General features: G+C 49.1%; 1 long non-coding RNA gene across 2 annotated transcripts; it reads right to left on the bottom strand.

Moving 5' to 3' along the window:
* Window positions 1-6653: 6653 nt before the first annotated feature.
* Window positions 6654-21147, bottom strand: LOC139362876 (uncharacterized). Of its 2 annotated transcripts, XR_011622392.1 has the most exons (5): window positions 20874-21059; window positions 18229-18489; window positions 18033-18117; window positions 15168-15344; window positions 6654-7159 (listed from the first exon to the last, which is right to left on the bottom strand). It is a non-coding gene; the product is annotated as an uncharacterized lncRNA (long non-coding RNA). The 2 variants fall into 2 exon arrangements; XR_011622391.1 differs by lacking the exon at window positions 18229-18489 and having other exon boundaries at window positions 20874-21147.
* Between the last annotated feature and the right edge of the window lie 4 nt (window positions 21148-21151).

Here is a 21151-nt window from a genome sequence, read left to right as displayed (position 1 = left end):
ATTCTTAGCAATCTCTCAGTATTGTATTAGCTAGCAAATTGTCAGGAGGGAAAACAAATGACAAACAATTTCAGTAATTCTGGCAATAAATGAAGCTAGCCTGAACTAAGGTAACACTTGTAAAACATGGAGGGCAGGCACAGTGGCTCACGCCTGTAATCCCGGCACTTTGGGAGGCCATGGTGGGAGGCTCACAAGGTCAGGAGATCGAGACCATCCTGGCCAACATGGTGAATCCTTGTCTCCACTAAAACTACAAAAATTAGCTGGGCATGGTGGCACGTGCCTGTAATCCCAGCTACTCGGGAGGCTGAGGCAGGAGAATTGCTTGAACCAGGGAGTCAAAAGTTGCAGTGAGCTGAGATCATGCCACAGCGCTCCAGCCTGGTGACAGAACAAGACTCTGTCTCAAAAAAAAAGAATGGAATGTGGGCATCAGATGTCTGCTACGCTTTAGCTGGAAGATATACAGGACTTTGTCACAGATGGTGGGGGTGAAGGAGGAGGAGTCAGGGATTTGAATGACTTAGGTAGAGAATGATGAGTGGCTCTTTGGGACAGGGCACAGAGGAGGAGAAACACATTTAGAGAAGCATAGCATAGGTTCAGTTTGGGATATGTTGTATTTAACAAACCAATGGATCTTTGAAGCAGAGATGTCTAAAATGGGTTGGATTTGCATGTATAAGGTTCAGAAACAAAGTTGAGCTAAGGAATTAGATGACTCCAAAAATCAATAGAGTGATAAAGACAGAGAAAGACATGAAGTCAGTCACCTGCTGTACAATATTTGGTATTATCTAATTTTTGCCAACTGGGCCATTATAAGACAGCATCTCAATGCGTTATTTATCTATATTCTTTTTTGCCTACCAGAGCTCCTTCTTCCGCGAATTGCCTTGAAATATCTTTGGCCTATTTTTCTATTTTTTTTCTGTCCTTTTTGTCATTGGAAGATTTCTTTGTATACTCTAGAAATTATTCCCTTGACTGTTTTAGGCACTGGGAATATCTTCCCACATTCTGCGGTCTATTTAATTTGTATTTGCAGTTTCTAGCTTATGCCAGGGGAAGAAATGCATTAACTGAGCCCCAGAAATACAGTGGAAGAAGCACATTTCAGAGTAAGGTAAGGTTGGAGAGTAGACAAATGATTGAAGAGTGTAGGAATTTGACAGGCAAAGCCAAATATGTACCAACTGATGGGAATGGCATGTTTTTACGGGCTGTAATGTGGTTTGGACGTGTGTTCCCACCCAAATCTCATGTTCAATTGTAATTCCCCGTGTTGGATGTGGGGCATGGTAGGAGGTGATTGAGTCTTGGGGGTGGATTTCTCATGAATGGTTTAACACTAAACTTGGTGCTGTTCTTGTGATCATGAGTTATTTCGAGATCTGGTGGTTTAAAAGTGTGTAGCACCGCCCCCACCCTCCTCCCCGCCTCTTGCTCCTTCTCCAGCCATGTGAAGTGCCTGCGTCCCCCTTTGCTTCCCACCATTATTGAAAGCTCCCTCAAACCTTCCCAAAAGCAGATTCCTCCATGCTTCCTATACCTCCTGCAGAACCAGGAGCTCTTCTTTATAAATTACCCAGTCTCAGGTATTTCTTTATAGCAAAGCGAGAATGGCCTAACACAGGGCACAGTTACAGAAAAGCCCAGGTGTGGGGCTGTGATAGGGTGGAGAGCCGCAGGGAGGAAGAGTGAGCACGAATGAGATGTTCATGTTGACAGAAAGCCAGGGGAGAGGGATAGGGGGAGCTTGAACCACAGTGTATAAAGAGCAGCAGATGTCAGTCTAAACATCTCGGGGTGGTGGAAATTAAGCAGAGACCTGGCCAGAGATTTCCTTTAGTAAGCTTAGCCTGGAAGTGGCATGGAAGGCGCTCAGAACAGGGGAGACTAGAATTGGGACGCCAATTTAGGGAACCTGGCAACAGGGTAGGGTGGTGAGTTTTATGTGTCAACCTGGTTAGGCTGTGGTACCCACTTATGGAATCAAACACTAATCTAGGTGTTTCTGTGAAGGTGTCTTGTGCATGTGATTAACAGCTCCAATCCGTTGACTACTTCTTATTTTTGAGACGGAGTCTTGCTCTGTCGCCCAGGCTGGAGTGCAGTGGCATGATCTCAGCTCACTGCAACCTCCGCCTCCCAGGTTCAGCGATTCTCCTGCCCCAGGTGATCCGCCCGCCTCGGTCTCCCAAAGTGCTGGGATTACAGGTGTGAGCCACCACACCGGAACAATTCATAGACTTTAAAGTAGCTTTAAGTGAAGGGGGCTTAAGTCAAGTCTGTGAAATGGGTGGATTCCTCTTCCCACCCACGGATTCTTCTTTCAGTTGAAGCCCTGAAGAGTAAAACTGAGGGCCGGCGCAGTAGCTCACACCTATAATCCCAGCACTTTGGGAGGCCAAAGCAGGCAGATCACCAGAGGTCAGGAGTTCAAGACCAGCCTGGCCAACATGGCGAAACACCATCTCTACTAAAAATACAAAAATTAGCTGGGCGTGGTGGCGGGCACCTGTAATCCCAGCTACTCAGGAGGCTGAGACAAAAGAATCACTTGAACCAGGGAGGCGGAGGTTGCAGTAAGCTGAGATCGTGTCATTGTACTCCAGCTCGGGCAACAAGAGTGAAACTCCATCTCTGAGGTTTTCTGGAGAAGAACAAACTCTATCTCAAGACTGTGACAGACTAATTCGGCCCCAGTTTCCAGCCTGCCCTTATACATTTTGGACTTACCAGTCCCTACAATCATAAAAGCCAATTTCTTCAACTCTCTTTCTCTCTCTCTCATAACACTCATCCCTAGGGGAGAGAGAAAAGATACATAAATCCTATCAGTTCTCTTTCTCTGGAGAACTGATTGACACAGGAGGTAGGTTATTGGCCTTTGAAGCTTTCTGTTGTTGCACGCCATCAACTGGAAATTAAATTTTAAAAGACACACACAATTCAATATATGTATATTTTTATTTAGAAATTATTTACATGTACCCAAGTACTAATATGTTGTATATATTACAAAACAGGAAAATAGAAGAATTTTAAAGAATGAACTACGGGTCGGGCATGGTGGCTCACGCCTGTAACCCCAACACTTTGGGAGGCTGAGGCGGGCTGGTCTCAAACTCCTGACCTCTTGATCTGCCTGCCTTGACCTCCCAAAGTGCTCGGATTACAGGCATGAACCACCATGCCCGGCCTCACCTGCATAGTTTTTGAGGGATGGGTTGGTGGTAGAATTGGCTAGTCTTCCTCCATGATCCCATAGTAACTATGCTTCTCCCCTCTCTCATTGCAAGCCTCTCATGGGATAGGATTGTAATTATTTGCTCATGTGTTCTTCCCTCCCACCAGAGAGAAGGGTAAGTTTTTTGAAGTCATGGAGTGGGCCTTATACTTAGAAATCTCTCAGTAGTATATTAGCTAGCAAAATTGTCAGGAGGGAAAACAAATGACAAACAATTTCAGTGATTCAGGCAAGAAGTGAGGCTGACCTGAGGCAAGGTAACATTTGTGAAAAATGGAAGCCAGGCACAGTGGCTCACTCCTGTAATCCCAGCACTTGGGGAGACCATGGCGGGAGGATCAGGAGGTCAGGAGATCGAGACCATGCTGGCCAACATGGTGAAACCCTGTCTCTACTAAAACTGGGCGTGGTGGCATGTGCCTGTAATCCCAGCTACTCGGGAGGCTGAGGCAGGAGAACTGCTTGAACCAGAGAGTCGAAGGTTGCAGTGAGTCGAGACTAAGCCACAGCACTCCACATGGTGACACAGCAAGACTCTGTCTCAAAAAAAAAAAAAAAAAAAAAAAAAGGAATGGAACGTGGGGAACAGTTGTCTCAAAATATACGGGACTTTGACACAGACAGTGGGTTGATAAAGGAGAAGGAGGAGTCAGGGATTTGAATGACTTAGGTAGAGAATGATGGGTGGCTCTTTGGGACAGGGCACAGAGGAGGAGAAACACGTTTAGAGAAGCTGAGGCATGAGGATCACTTGAGTCCAGGAGATTGAGACTGCAGTGAGCTATAGTTGTGCCACTGCACTCCAGCCTGGGCAACAGAGCAAGACTCAGTCTCACAAAAAAAAAAAAAAAAAAAAAAAAAAGAATTATCAAGATACTCAATTGTGGATACCATCTCAGGCCAGTCAGGATGGAATTATTAAAAAGAAACAACAGATGCTGGTGAGGCTGTGGAGAAATAGCAATGCTTTTACACTATTGATGGGAATGTAAATTAGTTCAACCATTGTGGAAGATAGTGTGGCGATTCCTCAAAGACCTAGAACCAGAAATACCATTTGATCCAGCAATCCCATTACTGGGTATATTCCCAAAGAAACAGAAATCATTCTATTATAAAGATACATGCACACGTATGTTCATTGCAGCACTCTTCACAATAGCAAAGACATGGAATCAACCCAAATGCCCATCAATGATAGACTGGATAAAGAAAATATGGTACATATGCACCACGGAATACTACACAGCCATAAAAAGGAATGAGATCATGTCCTTTGCAGAGATATGGATGGAGCTAAGCCATTATCCTCAGCAAGGAACAGAAAACCAAACACCGCATTTCTCACTTTTATGTGGGAGCTGAACAATGAGAACACACGGACACAGGGAGGGGAAAACCACACACTGGGGCCTGTTGGAGGGGCAGGGGAGGGAGAGCACCAGATAGACAGCTAATGCATGCGGGGCTTAATACCTATGGTTCCATAGGTGCAGCAAACCACCATGGCACATATTTAACCTGCATGTTCTGCACATGTATCCCAGAATGTAAAATAAAATTAAATTAAAAAAAAAAGAAAAAAAAAGATGCTCAGTTGTGGAATGACCTGGTTCTTAATAACATGCAATCCAGAGCAAAGCCTTGCTTCCTTGTGCTATTTTCCAAAGCATACAACACCAGCATGAATCCTAAATACATCCTTACTGAGGTGCCCTAGGGTCTTCCATGATCTGTGTGCTCTTCTTGCATCGCATCACTTTGTTCAGCTGTCAGTGTGTTCCTGGTGGTCTTGGAGGGGCAGGGCCAGCTTCATGTGTGTGGACCTGTGCAATCCACAGAGTCCTGGGCTTAGAAGCATTAATCCCTTGACCAGATTAATGCTTGGCTGCTGCCATATTGAATTCTTTTAGATATTTTAGAGACAAGGTCTCTTTCTCTGTTCCCCAGGCTAAACTGCAGTGGCGTGATCACAGCTCACTGCAGACTCAAGCTCCTGAGCTCAAGCGATCCTCCTGCCTCAGCCTCCTGAGTAGTTGGGACTACAGGTGCGGCCACCATGCCCAGTTAATTAAAATAATTTCTTTTTAGAGGTGGGGGTCTTGCTATGTTGCCCAGGCTGGTCTTGAACTCCCGGGTCGAGGCCACCATGCCCGGCTTGAAATTCTTAATAATTTTTGTACAGGGGGCTCCCTGTGTTGGTTTTTCACTGGGCCCCAGAAGTTCCACAGGGAGTTCTGCTGAAGGGCAGGGCCAGTGGGTAACGTCAGGGTCATCGTGGAAGAGGATGTGAGAAGTGGGTGAATTCCGGACTTTTTGGCTAGGATCCGTAAGACTGGCTGATATTTGGGATTTGGGTGGGAGAAAGCAGGGAAGAGAGAGGAATCACTCCTGCATGTGGGCTGGGACTTGCGCAATGAGCGCCCTTTATCCAGATGGGAAATATCGGGTAAACAAGTCAAGCAGATTTTAGAGTGGGCAGGTGGGGTCAAGAATCTGTTTGGTGAAAATAAGCTTCCTACCAAATATTATAAAATAAAGATAGGATATTACATTTAAAAAAAATTGCAGACCAGCCAGGAGTGGTGGCTCATGCCTGTAATCCCAATACTTTGGGAAACCAAGGTGGGAGGATCCTTTGAGGCTAGGAGTTTGAGACCAGCCTGGGCAACATAGCAAGACCCCATCGCTACAAAAAATTTTTAAACAGTAGCCGAACATAGTGGTGCGCACCTGTAGTCCCAGCTACCTGGAAGGCTGACTGGGGAGGACTGCTTGAGACCAGGAGGTAGAGGTTGCAGTGAGCTATGATTGTGCCACTACACTCCAGCCTGGGTGACAGAGTAAGGCCCTCTACCAAAAAAAAAAAAAAATTGGGCCAGGCACAGTGATTCACGCCTGTAATCCTAACACTTTGGGAGGCCAAAGCGGGCAGATCACCTGAGGTCAGCAGTTTGAAACCTGCCTGGCCAACATGGTGAAACCCCGTCTCTACTAAAAATACAAAAACATTAGCCAGGTGTGGTGGCGGGCACCTGTAATCCCAGCTCCCTGGGATTATGACGCAGGAGAATTGCTTGAACCTGGGAGGTGGAGGTTGCAGTGAGCTGAGATCATGCCACTGCACCCCAGCCTCCAGACAGGGCGAGACTCCATCTCATAGCAAAACAAAACAAAACAACCACAAAAAGATAACCCAATATTGTACTATAGTTTTGCAAGATGCTACCACTGCAGGGGAACCAGGGAAGACAGTTCAAGAGCTCTCTGTAGTACTTCTTACAACCACATGTGAATCTACAATCATCTGAAAATGAAAAGTTTAATTTAAAAAAAAACTGGAAAATTGGTGACCCAGAAAATCAGGATGTGAATGGAGCAATAGGCGGCTCAGGGCAAGTGTTGCTCATTTTTATTCCTCAGTTTTCAAATCTGCAAGGAGTTTGGGGGCAGCGCGCAGAGGCGGACACAGTTGGAAACAGTGAAGGGACTGTTTGTGGTGTCTTGGGGGACGGTGGCAGCAGCTCTGGCACCTGAGCGTCTGTCCTTCCTGGTGGTCTGGTGGTGAGGGCTGATGGGGTGGACAGCAGCTCATCTCTTGGAGGCCCTGCCAAGTAAAGGGGTGGACTTGGCTCTAGAGGACAATATCCTTGGCTCTGAGGACATTGACTTCAGCGCTCACCTCCTCTAGTAATTTCAGTACTTTGGCAGTGGGACAGACACAGGGGCACGAAACCATGGGTAGGAGAGGAGGTCAGCGTAAGCCCGGTTGGTGTTCACGTTCAAGCTTCCTTTCACTACAGTCAGGCGCCCGGCGGGGAGAAGAGCATCTCATCATAAGATATTTGCAGATGTATTCACGGAACTTCCCACATATCTGGATGAGGATATACGACTTGCCCCCTGGAGGAAAGAGTTAAATGAATCGCTAAAGCACAAAATGTTCCTGTAAAATTGCTTCCATATTTTGTTAGATGCAGATGAGCATGAATTATTATGAAGCCAACAGGGGAGTTTGAAAATTTTGTTCTTACCTTTTTCCATTAACAACCCCCCCTCACCTAGATGGTTATGGAAGGACTGGTTGAGGGATGCTGGTTTGGGGTTGGACCATTGAGTAAAGAGCTCATTCGCTTATTAATTCATCCCATCAGATGTTTATGGGGCACCTACCGTATTTCAGGGAATGCAAGTGCAATTACAGCTTGCAGGTGTCATTCTTGTTGATCAACCTTCCAACGACACCACCAAGGTCCTTCTGAGATGCGCCATTTTTGTTTTACAGGTTATGCTGGGGATGGCTTTTGGGGGAGGAAGCTTCCTTTTGAGCCTCTCAGAGTGCCACTGTCTTATCTATGCCATAGAAAAGAAGGTGCATTTCACCTACCCCTCCAAGGTCAGAAATGCAAATTAACATTAATTCCACTTTCCCACAATCTCCCCGTTTGCATCAAGGTGTGAAACTCCATGGGGGGAAAATGGACACAGTTGTGCAAAACTGTTTTTCCAGCTGAACAGATCTGATTAGTTTCTTACACTCTGTGTGGCTCTGCCAATTTATTTTTTCTATTTATTTATGGGACAGAGTCTTACTCTGACACCCAGGCTAAAGAGCAGTGGCACGATCTCGGCTCACTGAAACCACTGTCCCCCAAATTCAAGCGATTCTCCTGCCTCAGCCTCCTGAGTAGCTGGGATTACAGGCAAGAGCTACCACACTTGGCTAAGTTTTGTATTTTTAGTAGAGACGGGGGTTACCATGTTGGCCAGGCTGGTCTCGAACTCCTGACCTCAGGAGATCCACCTGCCTTGGTCTCCCAAAGTGCTGGGATTACAGGTGTGAGCCACCATTCCCGGCCACTAGTTTTTCTTTTTTAAAAAAAATTTTGGCCAGATGCGGTGGCTCACACCTGTAATCCCAGCATTTTGGGAGACCAAGGTAGGAGGACTGCTTGAGGCCAGGAGTTTGAGACCAGCCTGGGCAATATAATGACAGCCCACCTCTACAACAAATAAAAAATTAGCCAGGTATGGTGGTGCGTGCCTGTAGTCCCAGTTAGCTGGGAGGCCAAGGAAGGAGGGTCAATTGAGCCTGGAGTTCAAGACCAGCTTAGGCAACATAGTAAGACCCCATCCCTGCAAAAATTACAAAAATTAGCCAGGTGTGATGGCACGAGCCTGTCGTCCAAGGTATTCAGGAGGCTGAGGTGAGAGGATCACTTGAGCCCAGGAGGTTGACAGCACCGCTGCCCTTCAACTTGGGAAACTGAGCAAGACTGTCTCAAAAAAAATTTTTATTTATTTATTTTTGAGATGGAGTCTCGCTCTGTCACCCAGACTGGAGTGCAGTAGCACAATCTTGGCTCACTGCAACCTCCACCTCCCAGCGATTCTCCTGCCTCAGCCCCTACAGTAGCTGAAATGGCAGGCGCATGCCACCGTGCCCAGCTAAGTTTTTAGTAGAGACAGGGTTTCGCCATGTTGGCCAGGCTGATCTCGAACTCCTGACCCCAGGTGATCCACCTGCCTCAGTCTCCCAAAGTGTTAGGATTACAGGCATGAGCCACTGTGCCCTGGCAAAAATTTACTTATTTATTTTTATTTTTTGAAATGGAGTCTCGCTCTGTCCCCCAGGCTGGAGTGCAGTGGCACTATCTCGGCTCCCTGTAAGCTCCGCCTCCCAGGTTCACACCATTCTCCTGCCTCAGCCTCCCAAGTAACTGGGACTATAGGCACCTGCCAAACCTGGCTAATTTTTTGTATTTTTAGTAGAGTGTTTCACCGTGTTAGCCAGGATGGTCTCGATCTCCTGACCTCGTGATCTGACCGCCTCGGCCTCCCAAAGTGCTGGGATTACAGGCGTGAGATACCGTGCCCAGCCGCAAAAGTTTATTTTTAAGTTTTTCCATTTCAATAGCTTGAAGGGTACAAGTGGTTTTTGGAGACATGGAAGAATTCTATGGTGGTGAAGTCTAGGATTTTACAGCATCTGTCACCTAAGTAGTGTACTTTGTATCCAATAAGTAGTTTTTCATCCGTCACCACCTAACATCATCCTCCTTCTGAATCTCCAATGTCCCCACTCTGTATGTCTTTGCGTACCCATAGCTTAACCCCCACTTATTGGTGAGAATGTGCAGCATTTGGTTTTCTGTTCCTGAGTTACTTCACTAAGGACAATGGCCTCCAGTTTCATCCAAGTTGCTGCAAAAGACATCATTCTTTCTGTTTTGGAGACAGGATCTTTCTCTGTCACCCAGGCTGGAGTGCAGCAGTACATGATTCACTGCAGCCTTGGCCTCCCAGTTTCAAGCAATCCTCCCACCTCAGCCTCCCAAGTAGTCCCAAGACTACAGGTGTGCACCACCACACCCGGCTAATTTTTAAATTTTTCGTAGAGATGGGGGTCTCATTATGTTGCCCAGGCTGGTGTCGAATTCCTGGCCTCAAGCAATCCTCCTGTCTTGGCCTCCCAAAGTGCTGGGACTTCAGACATGAACCACCTCACCCAGCCTCTATTTCATTCATTCATTCATGCATTCATTCATAGATGAAATCTTGTTCTGTCACCCAGGCTAGAATGCAGTGGCATGATCTTGGCTCACTACAACCTCTGTCTCCTGGGTTCAAGTGATCCTCCTACCTCAGCCTCCCTAGTTGCTGGGACTACAGGCATGTGCCACCACGCCTGGCTCATTTTTGTAATTTTAGTAGAGATGGGATTTCACCATGTTTGTCAGGCTGGTCTCAAACTCCTGGCCTCAAGTGATCCACCTGCCTTAGCCTCCCAAAGTGCTGGGATTACAGGTGTGAGCCACCACACCCGGCCTCATTTTTTTTTTTTTTTTTTTTTTTAGGCTGAGTAGTATTCCATAATATATACACACCACATTTTTGTTTATCCACTCATCTGTTGATGGGCTCTGCCAGTTTGATCCCAGCTGGACATCTGAGGGGCCTGGCTGCCCCTTAGCACCCCATCCCAGGGTAGGGGCACTGGGGATGAGAGAATGCATATGTTGTTATTTTTCAGCTCTCCTTTAGAGATTGGGTATAGCAGAAAGGCTGTAGGATCACTGGAAGCTGGAGTGATTGGAGTCTTTCACAGGCCCTGTCTGTCCCCACAGAGGAGGGAGTGAGGGTTGTAAAGAGCTTGTCTCTGCTGGCTTTGGCCTGAGCTGCCGGTAGGAGCAATGGCAGCTGGTCCCTTGGCCTGTGGGTGCTGGCTCAGTTGAGGGGTGGGGGGTAGGCCCTAAACGCACCTAGGAGGGCTTCCAGGGCTGTCAGGAGCACAGGAAATTGACATCTAGAGGCTGCGGCATCTTTTTTTTTTTTTTTTTAAACAATCAGACGGAGCGTCTCTCGGTCGCACAGGCTGGAGGGCAGTGGTACGATCTCAGCTCACTGCAACCTCCACCTCCGAGGTTTAGGCGATTCTCCTGCCTCAGACTTCCGAGTAGCTGACACTACAGGCGTGTGACCACGCCTGGCTAATTTTTGTGTGTTTTTTTAAATTTTTATTTATTTTTTTGGAGACTCTTATTGCCCAGGCTGGAGTGCAGTGGCATGATCTTGGCTCACTGCAAACTCTACCTCTCGGATTCAAGTGATTCTCCTACCTCAGCCTCCTGAGTAGCTGGGATTACAGGCATCTGCCACCATGCCCAGCTAATTTTTTGCATTTTTAGTAGAGATGAGATTTCGCCATGTTGGCCAGGCTGGTCTCATACTGCTCACCTCAGGTGACCCACCTGCCTTGGCCTCCAGAAGTGCTGGGATTATAGGCATAAGCCACCACACGTGGCCGAGGAAGCTGTGGAATCTGCCACGAGGAGAATTCCTGAGGAAAACCAGAGGCCACATTGATGGCCCTTCACCTGCGTGGCCACATGGGATTCTCACAGCAGCCCAAAGTAGGGCCTTGAGCAAGGGAGTTCTCCTGGACCCCAATTTAGGGGCAGAGAAACAACTCAGCAAGACCCAGAACTTATCTCTGATTACCCAGTGAGTTGTGGAGATTGGATTTCCACTTGTCATACTGCCTTTACATCTTGGCTTTTCAGCGAGAAGGTGTGCATTCAGCCCCTTTCAAAGGCAGAAAAGTGTTGCCGAAAAATGTACCAGGGGCCAGGCACAGTGGCTCACGCCTGGAATCCCAGCACTTTGGGAGGCTTAGGCAGTTGAATCACCTGAGGTCGGGAGTTCAAGACCAGTCTGGCCAACATGGTGAAACCCGTCTCTGTAAAGACAAAAAATTAGCCAGGCTTGGTGGCAGGTGCCTGTAATCCCAGCTACTCAGGAGGCTGAGGCAGGAGAATCACTTGAACCTGGTGGGCGGAGGTTGCAGTGAGCTGAGACTGGGTCATTGCACTCCAGCCCTGGAGACAAGAGAAACTCCATCTCAAAAAAAAAAAAAGATAACTATACCACAGTGGCTCATGCCTGTAATTCCAGCACTTTGGGAGGCTGAGATAGGAGGATTGCTTGAGGCCAGGAGTTTAACACCAGCTTGGGAAATATACTGAGACCCTGTCTTGTAAAAAGAAAAAAAAAAAATTAGCTAGGTGGTGGTGTGCACCTGTAGTCTCAGCTACTCAGGAGGCCAAGGAAGGAGGATGACCTGAGCCCAGCAGTTTGAGGCTGCAGTGAACTGTGATCACTATCATGCCAGTACACTCCAGCCTGGGCAACAGAGGCCCCTATGTAGAAAAGGGCACCCTTTGCTGCATCTCTCTCTCTCTCTCTCTCTTTTTTTTTTTTTTTTTTTTTTAAGATATGCAGTCTCATTGTGTTGGCCAGGTTGGTCTCGAACTCTTGGTCAACAGCAGTCCTCTCACCTCAGCCTCCCAAAGTGCTAGTGTTGCAGGCATAAGTCACCATGACTGGCCTGCATCTCTTTTTGTGTTAAATGGTGGAGAATGACCCAGAAAATCTACAAGTTTCTTCTTCTGCAGTCTGAGGGCTGCAGTTTACGATCTAGCCAGGCAGGCACACAGGCTATCTGCCTTTCATTCCAAATTGTGTGTGCCTAGATTGCTCAGAAATTTGGAAAACACGCTTGGAACAGTGGCTCACACCTGTAATCCCAGCACTTTGGGAGGCTGAGGTGGGCGGATCACAAGGTCAGGAGTTTGAGATCAGCCTGGCCAACATGGTGAAACCCCATCTCTACTAAAAATACAAAAATTAGCCAGGTGTAGTGGTGCACTCCCAGCTACTATTATTTAGCACGTGCTGTGTCAGACATCGCAGAGTACCTGGGAAGCAACAATAAAAAGAACTCTTTCTCTCTCCTGAGCCCCAGTCCAGTCAAAGAGAGGCAAAGAAATAATGACAGTGCCTGGCGAGAACGCTGGGAGAGCCAGGTTCGGGCTGCAACAGGGGCAGAGCACGGGGAAGCCTCCCTCAGCCTGGAGCAGGTGGGGTAAACCTCCCCACGGCGGGACAGCTGTGAGGAGACTCGGCCAGTGAACAGAAATCTTTTCAGTCATGCATCGTGTGACTCACGCTCGTATTCCCAGTACTTTGAGAGTCCAAGGTGAGAATCACTAAGGCCAGGAGCTCAAGATCAGCTTGAGAGTGAGACTCCATCTCTACAAAAAAAAAAAAAAAAATTTTTTTTGATACGGAGTCTCGCCCTGTCACCCAGGCTGGAGTGCAATCGCGCAATTTCGGCTAACTGCAACCTCTGTCCGGCTAATTGTTTGTATCTTTAGTAGAGACGGGCTTTCACCATGTTAGCCAGGCCAGTTTCGAACTCCTGACATCGTGATCTGCCCACCTCAGCCTCCCAAAGTGCTAGGACTACAGGTGTGAGTCATGGCGCCTGGCCCCCAAAATTTTACAAATAGGCTGCCCATGGTGGTTCATGTCTGTTGTCCCAGCTACTCAGGAGGCTGAGGTGGGGGAATCACTTCAGCCCAGGGATTTAAGGCCGCAGTGAGCTATGATGACACCACTGCACTCCAGCCTGGACAACAGAGTAAGATCCTGTGAAAAACAAAAACAAAAAAGGCTAGCACAGTGGATCCCACCTCTAACCTCAGCCCTTTGGGAGGCCAAGGCAGGAAGATCAATTGAGTCCAGGAATTCGAGACCAGCCTGGGCAACATAGCAAGAACCTATCTCCAAAAACATAAAGAAAAAGAAAAGGATATTTTAGTTGGTGATTATTGTGGGGAAAAGAGAGATCAGACTGTTACCGTGTCTATGTAGAAAGAAGTAGACATAAGAGACTCCATTTTGTTCTGCATTTGAGATGCTGTTAATCTGTGAGCCTACCGCCAACCTTGTCCTTGCAAGAGACACGTGCTGTGGTGACTCAAGGTTTAAAGGATTTTGGGCTGTGCAGGGTGTGCTTTGTTAAACAAGTGCCTGAAGGCAGCTTGCTGGTTAAAAGTCATCACCATTCTCTTAATCTCAAGTACCCAGGGACGCGTACACTGCCAAAGTTCGCAGGGACCTCTGCCTAGGAAAGCTAGGTATTGTCCAAGGTTTCTCCCCATGTGATAGTCTGAAATATGGCCTCATGGGAAGGGAAAGACCTAATCGTCCCCCAGCCTGACACCCGTGAAGGGTCTGTGCTGAGGAGGATTAGTATAAGAGGAAAGAAGGCCTCTTGGCAGTTGAGATAGAGAAAAGCATCTGTCTCCTGCCCGACCCTGGGCAATGGAACATCTTGGTGTAAAACCCAATTGTATGTTCTGTTTACTGAGAAAGGAGAAAACCGCCTTAGGGCGAAAGGTGGGACTTGCTAGCCAATGCTGCTCTTCATCCACTAAAAAGGTTTATGGAGATGTTTGCATATGCGTATCAAGGCACAGCACTTTTCCTTAAACTTATGTCACAGAGATCTTTATTCATATGTCTTACTGTTGACTTTCTCCCTACGATGATCCTATTATCCTGCCACTTCCCTTTTTCTAAGATGGTAAAGATAATTATCAATAAATACTAAGGGAACTCAGAGACCGGTGCCAGCGTGGGTCCTCTGTATGCTGAGCGCCAGTCCCCTGGGCCCACTTTTTCTTTCTCTATACTTTGTCTCTGTGTCTCATTTCTTTTCTCAAGTCTCTCATTCCACCTAATGAGAAACGCCCACAGGTGTGGAGGGGCAGGCCACCCCTTCAATTATGGTGCCAACATGGGCATTCCAGACAGAAGAAACAGCTCAAGCAAGAGCAGGAGAGCAACGAGGGCAGTGGAAACAGATGAGTGGCTGGGAGTGAGGAGAGAAGAGGATGAAAATCCAGGAGAGAGCAGAGGACACTGAGTGTCCTGACCAGGGATTACGGCTTTGTCCTGTGGGCCTGGGGGAGCCAATCACAGGACTCCCAAATTTTAATCTGTGGTCGGGCACAGTGGCTCACACCTGTAATCCCAGTGCTCTGTGAGGGTGAGACAGGAGGAACACTTGAGCCCAGGAATCAAGATCAGCCTGGGCAACACAGCAAGACCCCATCTCTATGAAAGTAAAAAAATTAGCCAGGCATGTTGGCATGTGCCTATGATCCCCGCTACTCAGGAGGCTGAGGTGGCAGCATCGCTTGGGCCCAGGAAGTTTAGGTTGCAGTAGCAGTGATCACACCACCACACTCCAGCCTGGGTGACAGAGAGAGTCCCGGTCTCAAAAGCAAACAAATACAAATTTGGATTTTTTAGAGAGACCACTTGGGCATGGGTGATAGGAGGCTGTCTGGAAACAAGGCTGGTAAGGAGGCCACCTCTGAGGACCAAGCGAGTGGGGCAGAGGCCTGGCTGCTGGCAGGAAGGGAATATGGACGGGACAGAGGGAGGTGAGCCCAAAGCTGAAGTGAGGGGAACAGTGCAGTGGGCGCAGGGCAGGCCGGGGGAGGCGAGTGACATCTCTGTCCCGAGATAACACATAAGCAGAAAGTTCAATAGCACTTACCTAATGAAACCCTGCAATCATTTCCGCTCTGTACTTGCTCTGAATAATGGGTTTCTGAAACATCTTACACCACTTCTCAAACTGGGTGGCCAGCTGCAGCTGAATCAATTCCAGGTGCCTGCAGTCATGATATCAAGAGTAGCAGCTGTTCACACAGATCACATCCACATACGGAGCCTAGGACCAGAGCAGGAGAGCCCGTTCAGCACCCAGAAGACTGCATGATTCAGAACTCACATGCTTTGGGGGCTCTTCTGGCAGGAAGGTAAGAAGAGGATGTAATCGAGGCACTCAGGGAGGCTGAGGCAGGAGGATGGCTTGAGGCCAGGAGTTCGAGACCAGCCTGAGCAACACACCAAGACCTCAGCTCTAAAAGTATAGTAGTAAGACAATTAACAGGGCACAGTAGCTCATGCCTGTAATCCCAGCACACTGGGAGGCCAAGGTGGGAGGATCGCTTCAGCACGGAAGTTTGAGACCAGCCTGGGCAACATCGCATGACCCCATTTCTACAAAACAAACAAACAAAAAAACTAGAAGAGGAAGAGCTGCCTCTCGGGACTGAGAACATCCAAGTTCGCCAATTTAGATCCTGAAATTACCCTGCCCCACAGGCAGGAAACATGGTCACAAAGTAGCCCAAAGGAGGCAGGCCTGTGACTCTGCACTGACGTGCGCAGCTGAAAAGGACTGTGAGAGGCAGAGCAGCTGCCAACGCGCAGTCCTCAGCCAAAGCCGAGGGCCCCCGCCACTGGAGCTGACTCCTCTCCAGGCAGCAGTCCCATCACTGGGACTTGCCCTGGACTTACCTTGCCCTGCAGAAGCGCTCCCACCTGAGGGGCCGATGCAGTCATTCTCACAGAAAATCTTTTTCTGTTTTGTTTTGGATACAGAGTCTCACTCTGTTGCCCAGGCTAGAATGTAGTGTCATCATCTCGGCTCACTGCAACCTCTGCCTCCCACGATCAAGTGCTGCTCATGCCTCAGCCTCCCAGGTAGCTGGGATTACAGGTGCGTGCCACCACATCCAGCTAATTTTTTGTATTTTTGGTAGAAACAAGGTTTCACCAGTTGGCTGGTCTGCTCTCTAACTCCTGACCTCAAGTGATCCACCCGCCTTGGCCTCCCAAAATGTTGGGATTGCAGGTGTAAGCCACTATGCCCGGCCATCACAGAGAATTTTTTTTTTTTTTTTTTTTTTGAGACGGACTCTTGCTCTGTCGCCCAGGCTGGAGTGCAGTGGCCGGATCTCAGCTCACTGCAAGCTCCGCCTCCTGGGTTTACGCCATTCTCCTGCCTCAGCCTCCTGAGTAGCTGGGACTACAGGCGCCCGCTGCCTTGCCCGGTTAGTTTTTTGTATTTTTTAGTAGAGATGGGGTTTCATCGTGTTATCCAGGATGGTCTCGATCTCCTGACTTCGTGATCCGCCCATCTCGGCCTCCCAAAGTGCTGGGATTACAGGCTTGAGCCACTGAGCCCGGCCCATCACAGAGAATCTTGAGGCAGCTTTCATGAGGCAGCACTGTGGGCTGCAGAGGGCCTGAAAGAGTCCCACCTAGGAGCAGGGCAGAGATGACCGAGTAGGACCACCATCAGCTTCAGCAAACTGGTGCTCAGGGCTGAGCAGCAGATGCTTCTGTGTCCAACTGGCTAGTTTCTAATGCGTCCTGAACACACTACTTTCTAGTAAGAATGCTCGCTGGGTGCAGTGGCTCATGCCTGTAATCCCAGCACTTTAGGAGGCCAAGGTGGGTGGATCACCTGAGGTCAGGAGTTCGAGACAAGCCTGGCCAACATGGCAAAATCCTGTCTCTACTAAAAAATATAAAAATTAGCCAGGCGTGGTATCGTGGGCCTGTAATCCCAGCTACACTGGAGGCCGAGGCAGGAGAATTGCTTGAACTCGGGCAGAGGAAGTTGCAGTAAGCCAAGATTGCACCATTGCACTACAGCCTGGGCAACAGAGCAAGACTCCATCTCAAAAAAAAAAAAAAAAAAAAAAAAATGCTAATGTCAGCCAGGCATGGCAGCTTGTGTCTGTAATCCCACCACTTTGGGAGGCCAAGGCTGGAGGATCACTTGAGCTCAAGAGTTTGAGACCAGCCTGGGCAATATAGTGCAATCCCATCTCTGCAAAAAGATTTAAAATTAGCCCAGCACACCTGAAGTCCCAGTTACTCGGGAAAGATGAGGCAGGAGGATCTCTTGGGCCCAGGAATTCAAGGCTACAGTGAGCTGTGATTGCACCACTGTACTCCAGCCAGGGCAACAGAGTAAGACCTTGCCTCTACAGAAGAAAAAGGAAAATGCAGGTTCCAACTTTGGAGTTACTGAATCTCAGAATGCAGAGATTTGCCATTTCAAAAAAAATTCCCCTAGAGATTCTGAACATCCAGGCGTGGGCCAGATGAACTCTAAGCCCCCTTAAACCTTTGACATTCTATGAGTCTATTAAATCAAAGTGCAAAAAACGCTGAGTCCAAACTGAGCAAACAAATCCCATCTCCCTATGCCCAGCCTCCCTGGATTCAGAAAGCCACACTGCCTGGCGAGTAAGCAGGGAGAGAATTCTCATTAACCCAAAGACCATCTTTGAAAACAGACTGGCTGCAGCTGGGTGCGGTGGCCCATACCTGTAACCCCAGCCCTTTGGGAGGTTGAGGCAGGAGGATCGCTTGAGCCCAGGAGTTCGAGACCAGTCTGGGCAACATGGCAAGATCCTGTCTCTATCTTTTCAAGTAAAAAAACAAAATAAAAAATCCCTGGCTGGCACCTCATGGTCCTTTCCAGCTATTCCCATGAGCAGACTTCAGGACAAACCCAGGCAAAGGTGGGGAAAAATGGGGTGGGGACCCCCAGGCTCACCCCCTTGTCCGCTGCATAGTTGGAGTTGGTCACAAAGGTCACAGGCCGGGAGGGGTCCAAGGCTTTGGCATGAGCAATCACCATCCTGTCCACAGAAGGCAGAAGACACAGGTTCCGTCAGTCCAGGAAGGGCTCGAACACCCTCCCATCCTCCCCCATCAGAACACAACACGGGGCCAGGCACGATGGCTCACACCTTTAATCTCAGCAGTTCGGGAGGCCAAGGCAGGTAGATCACTTGAGGTTGGGAGTTCAAGATCAGCCTGGCCAACATGGCAAAACCCTGTCTCTACTACAAATACAAAAATTAGCCAGGCATGGTGGCACATATCTGTTTAACACCAGCTACTTGGGAGGCTGAGGCACAAGAATTGCTTGAACCCAGGAGGTGAAGGTTGCCGTGAGCCAGGATCACACTGCAGTCCAGCCTGATCCATAGAGCCTGGTCCATAGAGCCCTGTCTCAAAACAAACAAAAGAAAACACACACACACACACACACACACACACACACACACACACACACACAAAGCATAAAGCCACTGCTTTCTTCCCTAACTTGAGATGTATTTTACATAAGGGCACATGATCCTCTAGTCCTAGACCGAGCTCTCTAACACCACTCTTTCTCCCCCCGCCTCCGAATCCTATCCCCCCAGAGGAGAGCCACCCTTCCAGGCACACAGAGCTGAGGTCAGTGGGCTGGACACTGCCAAAAATGAGGTTGACTCCCTGAAACAGCTCTTGAACACAGGAGTGGATGGGTGCAGATTTGGGTGGGATATTTATTAATGCATCAAGCAAACAGGGAGTGCAGACTCTCAGATGGGAAGTTTCAAAGCCTTGTGACAGCCTGGCTGAACCTCTCCAGGCTGGGCGGCTCCCTCCAATTCCTGCCCCAGCAAACAGACATCTCCTCTGGCTACCTTCCGAAGAAGCCTGTCTGTCAGGCACCTGCTCCTGGAAGCCTGTGCTCTTCACCTTCGCAACAAAGGTCCTGTCCACCCAGTCCTGCTGAGCACACCCCTGTGCCCCAGAGCTCTGAACTGTTCTTTGTCCAGGCTGGGACGACTTCTCAGAGCCTTCTGCCTACTGCAGACTTGGCTCAGCCCAAAGCACTCCATGAAATCGGGGTGTAGTGTCTGCCTCAAGGAGCATTTCCAAAACCTCTACTGCCTCTGCTGCAAGTGAAAAATCTACCTCTGAATGCTGAGTTAGAACTGCATGATTGTAAGGAATAAAGGGGGCCCGGGCACGATGGCACACACCTGTAGTCCCAGCACTTTGGGAGGCTGAGGCAGGTGGATCACTTAAGGCCAGGAGTTCAACGCCAGTCTGGCTAACATGGTGAAACCCCGCCTCTACTAAAAATACAAAAATTAGCCAGGCACAGTGCCTCATGCCTGTAATCCTAGCACTTTGGGAGGCCAAGGCAGGTGGATAACCTGAGGTCAGGAGTCCAAGACCAGCCTTGCCAACATGGTGAAACACAGTCTCTACTAAAAAATGCTAAAGTTAGCTGGGCATGTTGGCATTAGTGTTGTGGTGCGATCTCGGCTCACTACAACCTCTGCCTCCTGGGTTCAAGCGATTCTCCTGCCTCAGCCTTCTGTGTAGCTGGGATTAGAAGCATGCATGAGCCACTGCACCTGGCCTGTGCAACAGAGCAAGACCCTGTCTCAAAAAAGAAAACACACACATACACACACACAAACAGAAAACAAAACAGAATAGCATCATTTCCTTATCATTAGCTTGAAGGAAGTGAATTGCCTGTAAAAGTTTCCATTTTCAAAAAAAGCATTAAAATACAGTGTAATCCCCGCACTTTGGGAGTCTGAAAAGGATTGCCTGAGCCCAGGAGGTGCAGCCTCGACCTCCTGGACTCAAGCGATCCTCCCACCTCAGCCCTACAAGCAGCATGGACTACAAGCGCGTGCCACCATGCCCAGCTAATTTTTTGTATTTTTGTAGGGACAGGGTTTCACCATGTTGCCCAAGCTAGTCTGGAACCCCTGAGCTCAAGCGATCCACCGCCACGGCCTCCCTAAGTATGGGATTACGGGCGTGAGCCACTGGGCCCGGCCCAATTACTTTCTTCAGTCTGAGCATGAGCGCTGGAAGAAAAGCTCTCACTTGCATGTAAGGTTTTAGAGACAGAGTATCCCTCTGTCACACAGGCTGGAGTGCAACGGGGCAATCTCATCTGAGTGTAACCTCAACCTCCCGTGCTTGATCTTTTATATAATCTCGGCTCAGTGTAATCTCAACCTGCCGGGCTCGATCACACACACACAGACACACACACACACACGTTTAGACAAAGTCTCGGTCTGTCGCCCAGGCTGGAGTGCAGTGGTGCGATCTCGGCACACTTCAACCTCCGCCTCCCCGGTTCAAACAATTCTCTGCCTCAGCCTCCGGAGTAACTGCGATTACAGGCGCCCGCCACCACGCCCGGCTAATTTTTGTACTTTTAGTAGAGACGGGGTTTCAGCATGCTGGCCAAGCTGGTCTTGAACTCCTGACCTCGTGATCCACCCGCCTCGACCTCCCAAAGTGCTGGGATTACAGGCGTGGGCCACCGCGCCCGACCGATCGCTTATATTTTTAAAAAGATGTTTTCTTCGTTTTCTAGCCCCTTTTACACCGCTACAAAGTTTCAAAGGCTTAATGCGATTACAACGGCCCCTGAGAGGTCGAGCTCCGCGGTGCAGCTCCCTACTGCGGGGCAACCTCAGAGGGGGCCTACCCTGCCCAGGATGAGCTGCGCCAGGTGGCGGGGGACGCTCCCGGGGGTCCTCGGGCCCTGGCTGGGGGAGGTGTTGTGGGATGCACTTACCCGGGATCAGGTGAGGCGAGTGCACGGCCGAGGCTGCAGCTGCCGCTGGCCATTGAGGAGCTTCTCCGCAACGGGCCCGCCAGGAGCGGGCCGGTTGGGGCGCAGCGCCTGCTCGTGACGCGTCTGGCCCTTGCTACGCCCGGCCCTGCAGGCGGGGAAGTCGTAAAGCTCCTCCCGGTAGCTTATGGGCGGCGGCAGCCGGGCCGAAGCTTGCGGACACAAAAAGGCCAGCTCAGCTGCCGGTTATATCCCCCCGGCGGCCTGTGGCCAGGCGTCCG

This window comes from Macaca nemestrina, chromosome 4 (genome assembly GCF_043159975.1).
Source record: "Macaca nemestrina isolate mMacNem1 chromosome 4, mMacNem.hap1, whole genome shotgun sequence".
NCBI classification, from domain to species: Eukaryota; Metazoa; Chordata; class Mammalia; order Primates; family Cercopithecidae; genus Macaca; species Macaca nemestrina.
Note: the sequence above shows the minus strand (reverse complement) of the source record. Positions and strands in the feature narration are given on the sequence as shown.